Source organism: Cryptomeria japonica, chromosome 1, assembly GCF_030272615.1.
Source record: "Cryptomeria japonica chromosome 1, Sugi_1.0, whole genome shotgun sequence".
NCBI classification, from domain to species: Eukaryota; Viridiplantae; Streptophyta; class Pinopsida; order Cupressales; family Cupressaceae; genus Cryptomeria; species Cryptomeria japonica.
The window spans coordinates 703,300,638-703,314,079 of NC_081405.1; the positions used below are offsets into that span (position 1 = coordinate 703,300,638).

Consider the following 13,442-nt stretch of genomic DNA (forward strand, 5'->3'; position numbering starts at 1 on the left):
TGTTGTGCAAGCCCCTGGTATCTGGCCACCTTGAAGACACATACTCCACTGACCAAAACACCCAGCTGACTTCCCAAGTCGCACATTCAACCTTCAGCTCTCAACTTCCTTTCTGTAGTGTCATCCTGATTGCCTGTTGACTGACCCCGGTGCGCCCCGCGTCTTATCCTGTCCCCAACAACTCAACTCAAGAACAACAACCAACATACTCCCATTGATCCACCTCTAGCTGCACGTGATCCTCCTGGTACTTGTCAACCACTTCCACCTCCTTGGTGTACTCTCGCAAACCCACACCTCATGAGTCTGCCTAGGTGCACTTCCTTGAAGACACCCATCTTGCATTGCATCCCACACATTCGATCTTGTCTACTTCAATCTGCTGTACTACTTTGTCTGACTGATGCACTGTCCACGGAACGCCCTGCGCCCTCGGTGCTGCAACCCAAAGAAACTACCAACGTCATTCAGCTGACCAACCTCTCGTGCATAATGCCTCTGCAATCCACATCCAATGTGGGCAAGGTACTCTCTCCTTCCCTTGACTTTCTCTGTGACGGTCCCATCTTTGGTTCCCAACCTTCAGACCTAACTCGCCACAAGTCCATACCTCAGATCATGTCCCAGACACAATCCTACATCTTAGGTGCACTTCCCTAAAGACACCCAACTCTTGCGTTACATCCTACACATTCAGTGAACTCACTTCCATCCATTGTGACACTTTGTCTGACTGACGCACTGTCCACGGAACGCCCTGCGCCCTCGGTGCTGCAACCCAAAGAAGCCACCAACATTTGTAAGCTATCCAACCTCTTGTGCCCGATGCCTTTGCAAACCACATCCAATGTGGGCAAGGTACTACCTCTTTCCCTTGACTTCCTTTGTGACTTGGCCCCTCACTGGCTTTCCACCATTGGACCTGCTTCGCCACCAAATTTACGCCTCGGATTATGCCCCAGGCACAACCCTACACCACACTGGGAACGACCTTATGCCATCCCACAGCCCAAATTGTTACACCTCGAACCTGTCCTTGACAAGATCCTACACCACACTGTACCTTACAGCTCCATCGATTTCACCTCGGATCCATCCTTGACAAGACCCTACACCACACTGCTCCTCGCAGCTCCTAACTCCTTTGACTGGTCTTATATGCCACTACCCTTGGACACTGCCATATCAAATCTTGCGGCCCTGCCGACTGCTTCCAGCACTGAACCCAGTTCAATACCGACTCACACCTTGCCTACTTCGCTCCACTCGAACTACTAAGGCACTTCCCGTGCAAGATTTTCCCAACCAAGAGATCCACTCCTGATCCCTTGTCGCTCCACTAGCATAGTCCCTTCCCGATGGAACTCGGCCCCAGGCACAAACTCCAACCAGCTGACTACCACTCATGGAACTCGGCCACGGACTTCACCATCCTTATCCCTACCTGGATTGGCCTCACATTTTTAGTGACCACGCCCTGCTAGCCACCCTGGTCTACATGTCCTCGACACTGCAAACCACAATCCGCCTTTGCAGTCTTCCTCTGACCACTTGATAGCCCAGCTACCTCAGCTCATCTAACTGGCCCTGCCAATTTTTATGCTCTGATACCAACTGTCACGGGGCTAGACCGGCCTGCTGCCCAAACAAGCTTTTTCCTTCCACAGGAGGTCAAACCTCATGCGGCACTGGCAAACCTTACTCACGACTTCCATTGCGGACAAGTCCTTTCTTGTTTCCAGACTACGCCATACCCTTTTCAAGTGTCCACCACCTGACCACATTAACACACACCCATGCGGAATAGAAGTGCATGCCAACCCTCTCACGGGTTTCCTTCATCCTGATGCTTCTAGCACTCCCTTCAAGTCCCTGACTCTACTCTAGCACTGTCTTGTCGCACCATCCTTGCACCCCTGGTACAAGCTTACAGGTCTCCTCGATGTCTTCGTCTTCTTGAGTCCCCCATAAGACCCTGACTACTAACACTGACCCATCCGGAACTCCTTAAGTCCTTCGGCTCCAACTTTGCACACTCCCTGAGCATGCCCAACACTCCCGCAGCACTGGCGCCCCATGTTGGCCTCCCTCGGCTCCTCTGAACCGTCAAGCACCAAACATATCTCATGGGACGACTAGACTCCCTGAGCTAGTTTCCTGTTTGTCCATCTCCACACAATGAACACAACACTGGGACAATAGATAGCTTTATTGTTATGAAGAGGCGGCCCCTGGCCCGATCTACAAACAATTCCAACTCTGTTGCTGGTCACTATCCTGAATACTTCCCAAGCATTCGATTACAAGTTCCTGCCCCTAGATCAACGTCCACTCTTGAAACCCCAGCACAGATACCACTGCACCTCGCCCCTGGCGTTAGCTTCTTAGATAGACTCCTGATCCACGAAGACCCTGTCTCCTTCGGAACTCACCCTGGCGCACCACTGACTCTCTCCCGAGCCTGCGACGGCTTACCCAGTACACAACTCAGAACTCCTTCCTGAACAAGGACTCCAAGTCACACTGCTTCGGGCCCTTGGCCTATGCCTACATGGCTTCACTGGTGAACTCGGTTCCCTGTACATCCTATGCACAATAACCAGCTCCATGCAAACACTCAGTCTAAGCCTCTCGGACTGACAAAACACCTTGCACTCCTACTTGGGCACCAAGCTCTTCGCTCCATGATCCAATCCAATATCCTTGGTCGCTGAACTCTCCTTCAACTCGGCTGTGCTCCCAGAACAACTCGCCTACGGACCATGTCCCCTTTTCGGTCATGCAACTCATCCATCTTTGTCACCCTCTTGGACTCGCCTCATGGCTCGGCTCCACATGAGCACACTTTCAGAACCCAGTCCTTACTACCACATTTGACCCCCACTCTAGGGCCTTGAGATCCCAGACCTCAATGCAAATCCCACATCAGGTAACCTAGGTGTGTGCCCGGCACATCACCCCACTTGTTCCACAAGACACATGGACCTCTGGCTCTGCTACTCAACCCACATAGCTTGCCCACTCTCAAGCTCCAACAATCCGATATAGATAGCCCATTGTACGGCCATCCCCCCCTTACAAGATCTTGGGTACTCCATTTCCCCAACCGGGACAATCCATTGCACGATCATCCTCCTCGCAAGAGCCTAGGTACTCCACTTCCCTAGTCCTCGGGTCATAGACAACTCCCCGGGAGTCATCCCCAACATTGGCTCAGTTACTCCGCTTCACTGAGATAGGGACCATGAGAATGCATCCACCAGTAAACCTCACCATCCAATGATAAGGTGGGGTTACTCTACTTCACCCCTAATGTCCATGTAGGACCTCTATCTCCCTGAGACTAGAGGGCAGGGTTACTCTTCTTCACCCCTAGGAGGAGGTGTCTACCGCAGACCACCTTGGTGCACTCCTGGCACTCGGCTATTCTTTCAACCGACCCCCATATATAAGTTTTTTGTCCAATTCTCACACAACTGTAGCTTGGCATTAACCCTTTGTCAATCACCACAACTTCCACCTGCTGAGAATAACAAGGGACTTACAACCCCAGAAGCCTACTGATCTCCCTGAGACAGCAGCCCCTTACATAAGTTATTTGTCCAATTCTCAAACAGCCGAAGTCTGGTCATCGAATCGGGTCAAAGACCACAACTTCCGACTTTACCCATAGTGCAAGTCATCGAATCGAACATCGGCCCCCGAGTCGGACTCCATGCGTATGTCAGGTCATCTGACCCAAATTTCGCCTTCCTGCGCATGGCAGGCCATCAACTCGGTCATCGGATCCAAATTCTGCCTTCCTGCGCATGGCAGGCCATCAACTCGGTCATCGGACCCAAATTCTGCCTTCCTGTGCATGGCAGGCCATCAACTCGGTCATCGTACCCAAATTCTGCCTTCCTGCACATGGCAGGTCATCGAACCCACATTCCAACCTCGCGAATATGCCTACATATCGAATCGGTCATCGGACCCAACTTCCAACTTCATCCATACTGTAGGGTCTTTGAGGTTGGCGCGGTGCACTCAACCTGGGGAGTCGACCCATCGAAGCATACACCTCCCCTATATAAGCTATTTGTCCGATTCCCACACCTGTGTAGTTTGCACCTCCGATCAGGACATCGACCCCAACTTCTGAACTCGGCTGCAACAACCGCACCAGCGCCTTGGTGCGCACCTTGCAACGCACAGTGCCAACATTCACCTTCCTGCACATGGCAGGTCATTGGACCCAAATTTTGACCTCATCAGCATACCCACTAATCGAATCGGTCATCGGACCCAACTTCCGACTTCATCCATACCGTAGGGTCTTTGAGGTTGGCGCGGTGCGCTCATCCCGGGGAGTCGACCCATCGAAGCATACACCTCCCCTATATAAGCTATTTGTCCGATTCCCACACCTGTGTAGTTTGCACCTCCGATCAGGACATCGACCCCAACTTCCAAACTCGGCTGCAACGACTGCACCAGCGCCTTGGTGTGCACCTTGCAACGCACAGTGCCAACATTCGCCTTCCTGCACATGGCAGGTCATCGGACCCAAATTCCGACCTCATGAGCATACCCATTAATCGAATCGATCATCGGACCCAACTTCCGACTTCATCCATAGCGCAGGGTCTTTAAGGTTGGCGCGGTGCGCTCAACCCAGGGAGTTGACCCATCGAAGCATACACCTCCCCTATATAAGTTATTTGTCCGAATCTCACATCTTTGTAGTTTGCACAACCAATCAGGACATCAACCCCAACTTCCGAACTCGCCTGCATTGACCGCACTAGGTGCGCACTTTTGTGCACCCCAAAGGTGCGCACTTTTGTGCGCTCCAAAGGTGCGCACTTTTGGAGCGCACTTTTCGTGCGCTCCAAAGGTGCGTAATTTTGGAGCGCACTTTTCATGCGCTCCAAAGGTGCACACATTTGGTGCACACATGTGCACACCTAGGTGAGCACCTTCGACCACACCTTGTAGCACACCAAACTCCGACTTTCGACTTCACCCACAATGCAGGGTCTTTGAGGTTGGTGCAATGCACACAACTAGGGGAGTCGACCCATCAAACCCAACACCTCCCCTATATAAGCTATTTGTCTGATTCTCATACATGTGTAGCCTGCAGGAGCGATTAGGACATCGACCCCAACTTTTGGCTTCTAAACGAAAACAAGGTCTTTGAGGTTGGCGTAATGCGAACAACTAGGGGAGTCAACCCATCAAACCCAACACCTCCCCTATATAAGCTATTTGTCTGATTCTCATACATGTGTAGTCTACAGGAGCGATTAGGACATCGACCCTAACTTTTGACTTCTTAACGAAAACAAGGTCTTTGAGGTTGACGTAATGCACACAACCAGGGGAGTCGACCCATCAAACCCAACACCTCCCCTATATAAGCTATTTGTCTGATTCTCATACATGTGTAGCCTGCAGGAGCCATTAAGACATTGACCCCAACTTTCGACTTAACGAAAACAAGGTCTTTGAGGTTGGTGTAATGTGCACAACCAAGGGAGTTGACCCATCAAACCCAACACCTCCCCTATATAAGCTATTTGTCTATTCTCATACATGTGTAGCCTGCAACAACGATTAGGACATCGACCCCAACTTCTGAATTCATCTGCATTGACCACACCAAAGGTGCACGCCTTGGTGCTCACCAAAATCCGACTTCTGACTTCTTCCGCAATGCAGGGTCTTTGAGGTTGGCACAGTGCGCACAACCAAGGGAGTCGACCCATCAAACGCAACACCTCCCCTATATAAGCTATTTGTCTAATTCTCATACATGCGTAGTCTGTAGCAACGATTAGGACATCCATCCAAACTTTCAACTTCTTAAACAAGACAGGGTCTTTGAAGTTGGTGCAGTGCACACAACCAAGGGAGTCGACCCATCAAACACAACACCTCCCCTATATAAAGCTATTTGTCCGATTCTCATACGTGTACTCTGCAGCAGCGATTAGGACATTGACCCCAACTTCCAAATTCATTTGCATTGACCGCACTAAAGGTGCGCGCCTTGGTGTGCACCCTAGAGTGCACTTTGGTGCTCACCTCGGTGCACACTTTGGTGTGCACCTCGGAGTGCACCAAAGGTGTGCACCTTGGAGCACATCAAAGGTGTACACTTTGGAGCGCACCACATAGGGTCTTTGAGAGGTTGGCACAGTGCGCACACCAAGGTGGGTGTTGAGGTGCGTGTTGGGGTGGGTGGGTGCTAGGGTGCGCTCCATGGTGGGTGCCAAGGTGGGTGCATGCTAGGGTGGATTCCAAAGAGGGTCATAGGGTGGGTGCCAAGGTGGGTTGGTGATATAGTGGGTTCAAAGGTGGGTACTAGGGTGGGTTCCAAGGTGGGTCACAGGTTGGGTGCCAAGGTGGGCTCCTGGGTGGATGGGTGCTAGGGTGGGTTTCAAGGTGGGCATGAGGACGGGTGCCAAGGTGGGTAACAAGTTGGGTGTTAGGATGGGTGAGTGCTAGAGTGGGTGCCAAGGTGGGTGGGTGCTAAGGTGGATGCCAAGGTGGTTCACAGGGTGGGTGGGTTCTAGGGTGAGTTTCAAGGTGGGTCACAGGTTCAGTGCTAGGGTGGGTGTCGAGGTGGGTGCCTGGGTCCCTGGGTGCTAGGGTGTGGATGCTAATGTGGGTCATAGGATGGGTGCTAGGGTGGGCTACAATGTGGGTGCCAAGGTGGGTAACAGGCTCGATGGGTTCTAAATTGGGTGCCAGGGTGGGTGTGCACCCACCTTCCTCGAGGCGGGTGCCAAGGTGCCAGTGTGGGTGGGTGCTAAGGTGGATGAGAAGGTGGGTGATAGGTTGAGTGGTAGGATGGGTGGGTGCCAAGATGGGTCACAAGGTGGGTGCCGAGGTGGGTGGGTGCAAGGGTGGGTAGGTGCTAGGGTGGGTGTTAGGGTGGGTGGGTGCGAGGGTAAGTGTCGAGGTAGGTCATAGGTTAGGTGCTAGGATGGGTGAGTGCTAGGGTGCAAAGGTGCCAGGGTGGGTGCTAGGATGGGTCGATGCTAGGGTGAGTGGCAAGGTGGGTGCACAAGTGTCAAGGTGGGTGCCGAGGTGGGTGCCAAATTGGGTTCCAAGGTGGGTGCCAAGTGGGCAACTGCTATGGTGGATGCCAAGGTGGGTCATGGGGTGGGTGCCAAGTTGCTAGGTTGGGTTCCAAGGTGGGTGCCAAGGTGGGTGCTAGGGTGCGTGGGTCACAAGGTGTGTTCCAAGGTGTGTCACAATGTGGGTGCCAGGATGGGTGCGCACCCACCCTGGCCAAGACGGGTGCGAGGGTGGGTTCCAAGGCTGGTCACAAGCTGGGTGCTAGGATGGGTGGGTGCCAAGGTGGGTCATAGGGTGGGTGCCAAGGTGGGCACCAGGGTGGGTGTGCACCCACCCTGGCCAAGGTGGGTCATGGGGTGGGTCCTAGGGTGGGTACTAAGGTGCGTGCCAAGGTGGGTCATAGGATGGGTGCCAAGGTGGGCATCAGGGTGTGCACCAACCCTAGCCAAGGTAGGTCACGGGGTGGTTGTCGGGGTGGGCATCGAGGAGCCAAGGTGGGTGGGAAGTAGCCAAGTTGCGTGCCAAGGTGGGTGTCGGGGTGGGTGCCAAGGATCCAAGGTGGGTGCTAAGGAACCAAGGTGGGTGTCTGGGTGGGTGCCGAGGTGGGAGCCAGGGTGGGTCCCAAGGTGAGTGCAAAGGTGGGTGCCAGGGTCAAGGTGAGTGCCAATGTGGGTTCCAAGGTGCCAGGGTCAGGGTGAGTGCCAATGTGGGTTCAAAGGTGCTAAGTTGGGTGCGAGGTTGGGTGCCAGGGTGGGTGGGTGCCAAGGTGTGCTAGGTGGAAGTCCGCGTGGGTCGGCATCCCATGGGTGTCAAGTTGGGTGCCTGATGGGTGCTTCTTGTCAAGTTTTAGTCGTCAGGACACATTTCGAGCCTTAGAGATCATTTCTTGTCCGGTTGCCCTTTCTTCGACCTGGGAACCCAATTTTGGTCCTCAGGTCCCATTTTTTTTTGTCTCGCATCCCACTTTCGGCTTGTGGCCTTTTCGGGGTCGATTCTCGTTATGGGCATCAGAGCACGTTTCTTCTCCTAAAAACCAATATTTGTTTATTAAGTCTCATAACACATTTTTGTTCTCGTGGACCCATCATGGGTCTTGGAACGCATTTGTGGTCCTTGGGTCCCATTTTGCATCCCGAAACTTGTTTTTGGTGCTTGATCCCTATTTTGGGTGCCCACCTTGCACCAGGTGCACACTCAGGGCAAACCGAGTGCCTTGGTGCACCAGGGCAAGATCGAGCGTGCACCCGAGGTGCCCCGAACATACACCAGGGTGCACTCGGCCCACATGTGAGCGCAGGTCGTTGCACCCAAGGTGGTGTGCGGGCACTACGTTGCAGATGGGACACTGCGCGCACTGGGGCGGGTCGGGTGCGCACCCAGGCCGGGTCGGGTGCGCACACGACGCCCCGTCCAGGTGCATGCACGTAGGTCGGGCTGGGTGCACACTCGATGCGCTGGCGAGGTGCGTGCACCCAAGCAGGGTTCACACTTGGCGAATGGGGCACGCTTGGTGAGGGAGGGTGTGCACCTCGACGGGGGTGGGTGGCCGAGGTGGATTCGCATGTGGGTCGCGGTTTGCTAAGTACACACTGCGACAAGCTCATAACGGGTGTGATCATACCAGCGTTAGTGCACCGAATCCCATCAGAACTCCGCAGTTAATCGCGCTTGGACCGGAGTAGTACTGGGATGGGTGACCTCCCAGGAAGTCCCGGTGTTGCACCCTTTTTTAGTTTTTCATCGGGTGTCACAATGCTATTTGAAGTAACCTTTTGCCCGTTTGCATTCTCGTCGGGGTTGGGCCAGGGTGCAGTGCCCCCACTACCGCGTGCGCGGGGGCGACACCGAGCACGCACCCGAGGCGCCCCTAGCACATAGGCCACGGTGTAACCCGGGCGTTGTGCGTGCACCCCGGTGCGTCCGAGGTGCTACGCGCGCAACCAAGTGAAATCGGTGTGCACCTCAGCTAGTGCACGCTCGATCGAGTCACGCACGTTGGCCAAGGTGCACTGCGATGTTTCTTACTCTAAGGTTCCGCACCAGATGCCCGGAACAAGTGAGCGAAGCTGGGCAGGGTCGGGTGCGCGCCCGGGGCAGGTGCATGCAACTAGAGAGCACTTTGGAGCGCACCAGAGGTGCGCACCTTAGAGCACACTTTGGAGCGCTCCTCGGTGCATACCAATGATGCGCTCTGTTCAAAAGTTTCCTAAAAAGGCAAAAAAAGTTGAGATTATAGAATTTCCCACTTGAGAGATTGTCAAATTTTTTTTTTTTAAATGAAGGAAACCCGGGTGCCAAGGTGTGCGTGCCCGAGTGCGCAGCCTAGCTAAGGTGTGTGTACCAAGGCGCCCACCCTGGCGAAGGTGCATGCAAGGTGCGCACCCGAGGCAGACCGGACAATTAACCCAACTTTTAACTTCACGCGCCCCTGTGCACTTCGGAGCGCTCCTTGGTGCGCACCAATCTTGGGCACCTCAGAGCGCACCAAGGTGCGCACTCGGGGCAAACCGAGCTCCGACTTCGTGCACACCTTGGAGCCCACCAAGGTGCGCAACCCAGCCAAGGTGTGCATAGCAAGGTGCGCACCCTGACGAAGGTGCGCACCCAGGGCAAACCGAGCTCCGACTTCGTGCGCACCTTGGAGCGCACAAAAGGTGCACACCTCGGAGCACACCATGGTGTGCAGCCAAGCCAAGGTGTGCGCACCCCGGGCAAACTGAGCTCCGAATCGTGCACACCAGAGGTGCACGCCATCATGCACACCTTGGAGCACACTTCAAAGCGCTCCTTGGTGCGCACCGATGTTGTGCACCTCAAAGCACACCCAAGGAAAACAAGGCACTTAACCCAACTTTCGACTTCGTGCGCACCTCGGAGCACTCCCACGTTCGCACATCAGAGCACATCGAGGTGCACACCTTTGATGCGTTGCCTTTATCAATTTTTAAAAAAGGCAAAAAAACATTAAGAAGGTGTGCGCACTGAAGTGCCCACTCTGGCAAAGGTGCACACGAGGTGCGCACCCGGGGCAAATCGGGGCTCTGACTTCGTGCACGCCATGCTGCGCACCTTGGAGCACCTTGGAGGGCCATGGTGCACACCTTGGAGCACACTTCAGAGTGCTCCATGGTGCCCACTAAAGTGCCCACCGCGGTGAAGGTGCACGCGAGTTGCGCACCTGGGGCAAACCGAGCCTCGATTTCGTGCACGTCGCACCTTCGAGCACACTTCGGAGCGCTCCTTGGTGCGCACCATGGTGCCCACTAGGGTGCGCAACCCAACCGAGGTATGCGCACTGAGGTGCCCACCCCGGTGAAGGTGCATGCGAGGTGCGCACTTGGGGCAAACCGGGCTCCGACTTCGTGCACGCCATGGTGCCCACCATGATGCGCAACCTAGCCAAGGTGCCCACCGCAGCGAAGGTGCACGTGAGGTGCGCACCCGAGACAAACCGGGCTTTGACTTCATGCACGTCGCACCTTGAAGTACACTTCGGAGCGCTCCTTGGTGCGCACCATGGTGCCCACCAGGGTGTGCAACTTAGCCAATGTGTGTGCACCAAGGTGCCCACCCCGACGAAGGTGCACACGAGGTGCGCACTTGGGGCAAACCGGGCTCCGACTTCATGCACGCCGCACCTTGGAGCACACATCGAGGCGCTCCTGGGTTCACACCAGTGTTGTGCACCGTGGTGGGCACCTCAGAGCACACCAAGGTGGGTAGCGATGTGCGCACCTTTGATGCGCTGCCTTCACTAATTTCCATAAAAGGTAGAAAAAAATGAGATTTTAAAATTTTCATTTTGAAAGATAATGAAAAAAAGGAAATGCAGGTGCCATCTTGAGCCCGCCTTGGTGCGCAGCCCAGGCAAGGTGTGCGCACCAAGATGCCCACCCTGGCGAAGATGCGCGCCCGGGCAATTAACCCAACTTCTGACTTCGCACGTGCTAGGGTGGGAGTGCACCCAACAACCGGGCTTGGGAAGAGCCAATGCGAGAAACCCCACCAAACGCTCTGATAGAAAAAGAGGGGGTACTCCAATAACCCCGCTTCGGAGCGCACCCGGGGCAAACCCAGCCAAGGTGTGCACCAAGGTGCTCGCCCCGCGCGAAGGTGCACACCCGGGGCAAATCGGGCTCTGACTTCATGCACGCCGCACCTTGGAGCACACTTCGGAGCGTTCCTGGGTTTGCACCAGCGTTGCGCACCATGGTGGGTACTTCAAAGCACACTAAGGTGGGCAGTGAGGTGCGCACCTTTGATGTGTTGCCTTCACTAATTTTTTGAAAAGGCAAAGAAAAAAATAAGATTTTAAAATTTTTCGTTTTGAAAGATAGTGAAAAAAATGGAACGCGTGTGCCATCTTGAGCTCACCCTGGTGCGCAGCCCAGGCAAGGTGTGCGCACCAGGGGCAAACAAGGCAATTAACCCAACTTCCGACTTCGTGCGCGCCAGGGTGGGTGCGCACCCAACAACTAGGCTTGGGAAGCCCCAATGTGAGAAACCCCACGAAACGCTCGGACAAAAATAGAGGGGGTGCTCCAATAACCACACTTCGGAGCGCACCAGGTGTGGACCCGGGGCAAACTGAGTGCCTTGGTGCATCGAGGCAAGATCGAGCGTGCACCAAGGCGCCCCGAACATGCACCACGGTGCACTCGGCCCACATGTGAGTGCAGGTCGTTACCCCCGAGGTGGTGTGCGGGCACCACGTTGCAAACGAGACACTTCGCGCACTTGGGCGGGTTGAGTGCGCACATGACGCCCCATCCAAGTGCACACATGTAAGCTGGGCCGGGTGCATACCCGATGTGCTGGCGAGGTGCGCGCACCCGGGCAGGGTTCACACTTGGCGAATGGGGCACGCTTGACGAGGGAGGGTATGCACCTCGACGGGGGTGGGTGGCCGGGGTGGATTCGCACATGGGTCGCGGTTTGCTAAGTACACACTGTGACAAGCTCATAACGGCTGCGATCACAACAACGTTAGTGCACCGAATCCCATCAGAACTCCGCAGTTAAGCTTGCTTGGGCTGGAGTAGTACTGGGATGGGTGACCTCCTGGGAAGTCCCGATGTTGCATCCTTTTTTAGTTTTTCGTCGGGCATCGCAATGCTATTTGAATTAACCTTTTGCCCGTTTGCGTTCTCATCGGGGCTAGGCTGGGGTGCGGTGCCCGCACTACCACACGTGCGAGAGTGACACCGAGCGCGCACCCGAGGCGCCCCGAGCACACAGGCTACTATGCAACCCGAGCGTTGTGCGTGCACCCCGGTGCACCCGAGGTGCTGCGTGCACACCAAGGTGAAATCAGTGTGCACCTCGGCCAGTGTGCACTTGGTCGAGTCGCGCACGTTGGCCAAGGTGCACTGCAATGTTTCTTACTCTAAGGTTTCGCACCAGACATCCGGGACAGGTGAGCGAAGCTGGGCGGGGCTAAGTGCATGCTCGGGGTAGGTGCACGTAGCTAGAGAGCACTTTGGAGTGCACCAGAGGTGCACACCTTGGAGCACACTTTAGAGGGCTCCTTGGTGTGCATCAATGATGTGCTCCGTTCAAAAGTTTCTTAAAAAGATAAAAAAAGTTGAGATTATAGAATTTTCCACTTGAGAGATTGTCAAAAAAAAATTTAAAAATGAAGGAAATGTGGGTGCCAAGGTGTGCGCGCTCGGGTGCGCAGCCCAGCCAAGGTGTGTGCACCAAGGTGCCCACTCTGGCGAAGGTGCACGCAAGGTGCGCACTCAGGGCAGACTGGACAATTAATTGAACTTTCGACTTCGTGCGCACCTGCGCACTTTAGAGCGCTCCTTGGTGCGCACCAATCTTGGGCACCTCGGAGCGCACTAAGGTGTGCACCCGAGGCAAACCGAGCTCTGACTTCGTGGCCAAAGTGTGCGCATCCCGAGCAAACTGAGCTCCAAATCGTGCGCACCAGAGGTGAACGCCATCGTGCGCACCTTGGAGCACTCCTTGGTGCGCATCGATGTTGCGCACCTTAGAGCACATCCGAAGAAAATAAGGCACTTAACTCAACTTTCGACTTCGTGCGCACCTCGGAGCGCTCCTGGGTTCGCACCTCGGAGCACATCGAGGTGCGCACCTTTGATGCGATGCCTTCACCAATTTCCAAAAAAGGCAAAAAAACATTGAGAAGGTGTGCGCACCGAGGTGCCCACCGTGGCGAAGGTGCACGCGAGGTGCACACCCAGGGCAAACTGGGCTCTGACTTCGTGCATGCCATGCTGCGCATCTTGGAGCACCTTGGAGGGCCATGGTGCGCACCTTGGAGCACACTTCGGAGCGCTCCGTGGTGCCCACCAAGGTGCCCATCGCAATGATGGTGCACGTGAGGTGCACACCTGGGGCAAACT

The 13,442-nt window shown here is 55.0% G+C and overlaps 1 non-coding gene and 1 pseudogene across 1 annotated transcript; both read left to right on the forward strand.

Moving 5' to 3' along the window:
- Window positions 1-8,678: 8,678 nt before the first annotated feature.
- Window positions 8,679-8,797, forward strand: LOC131031657 (5S ribosomal RNA). Its single transcript, XR_009103101.2, has one exon. It is a non-coding gene; the product is annotated as a 5S ribosomal RNA (ribosomal RNA).
- Window positions 8,798-12,038: 3,241 nt separating this feature from the next.
- LOC131858719 (5S ribosomal RNA) lies at window positions 12,039-12,157 on the forward strand (annotated as a pseudogene).
- The last annotated feature ends 1,285 nt before the right edge of the window (window positions 12,158-13,442 follow it).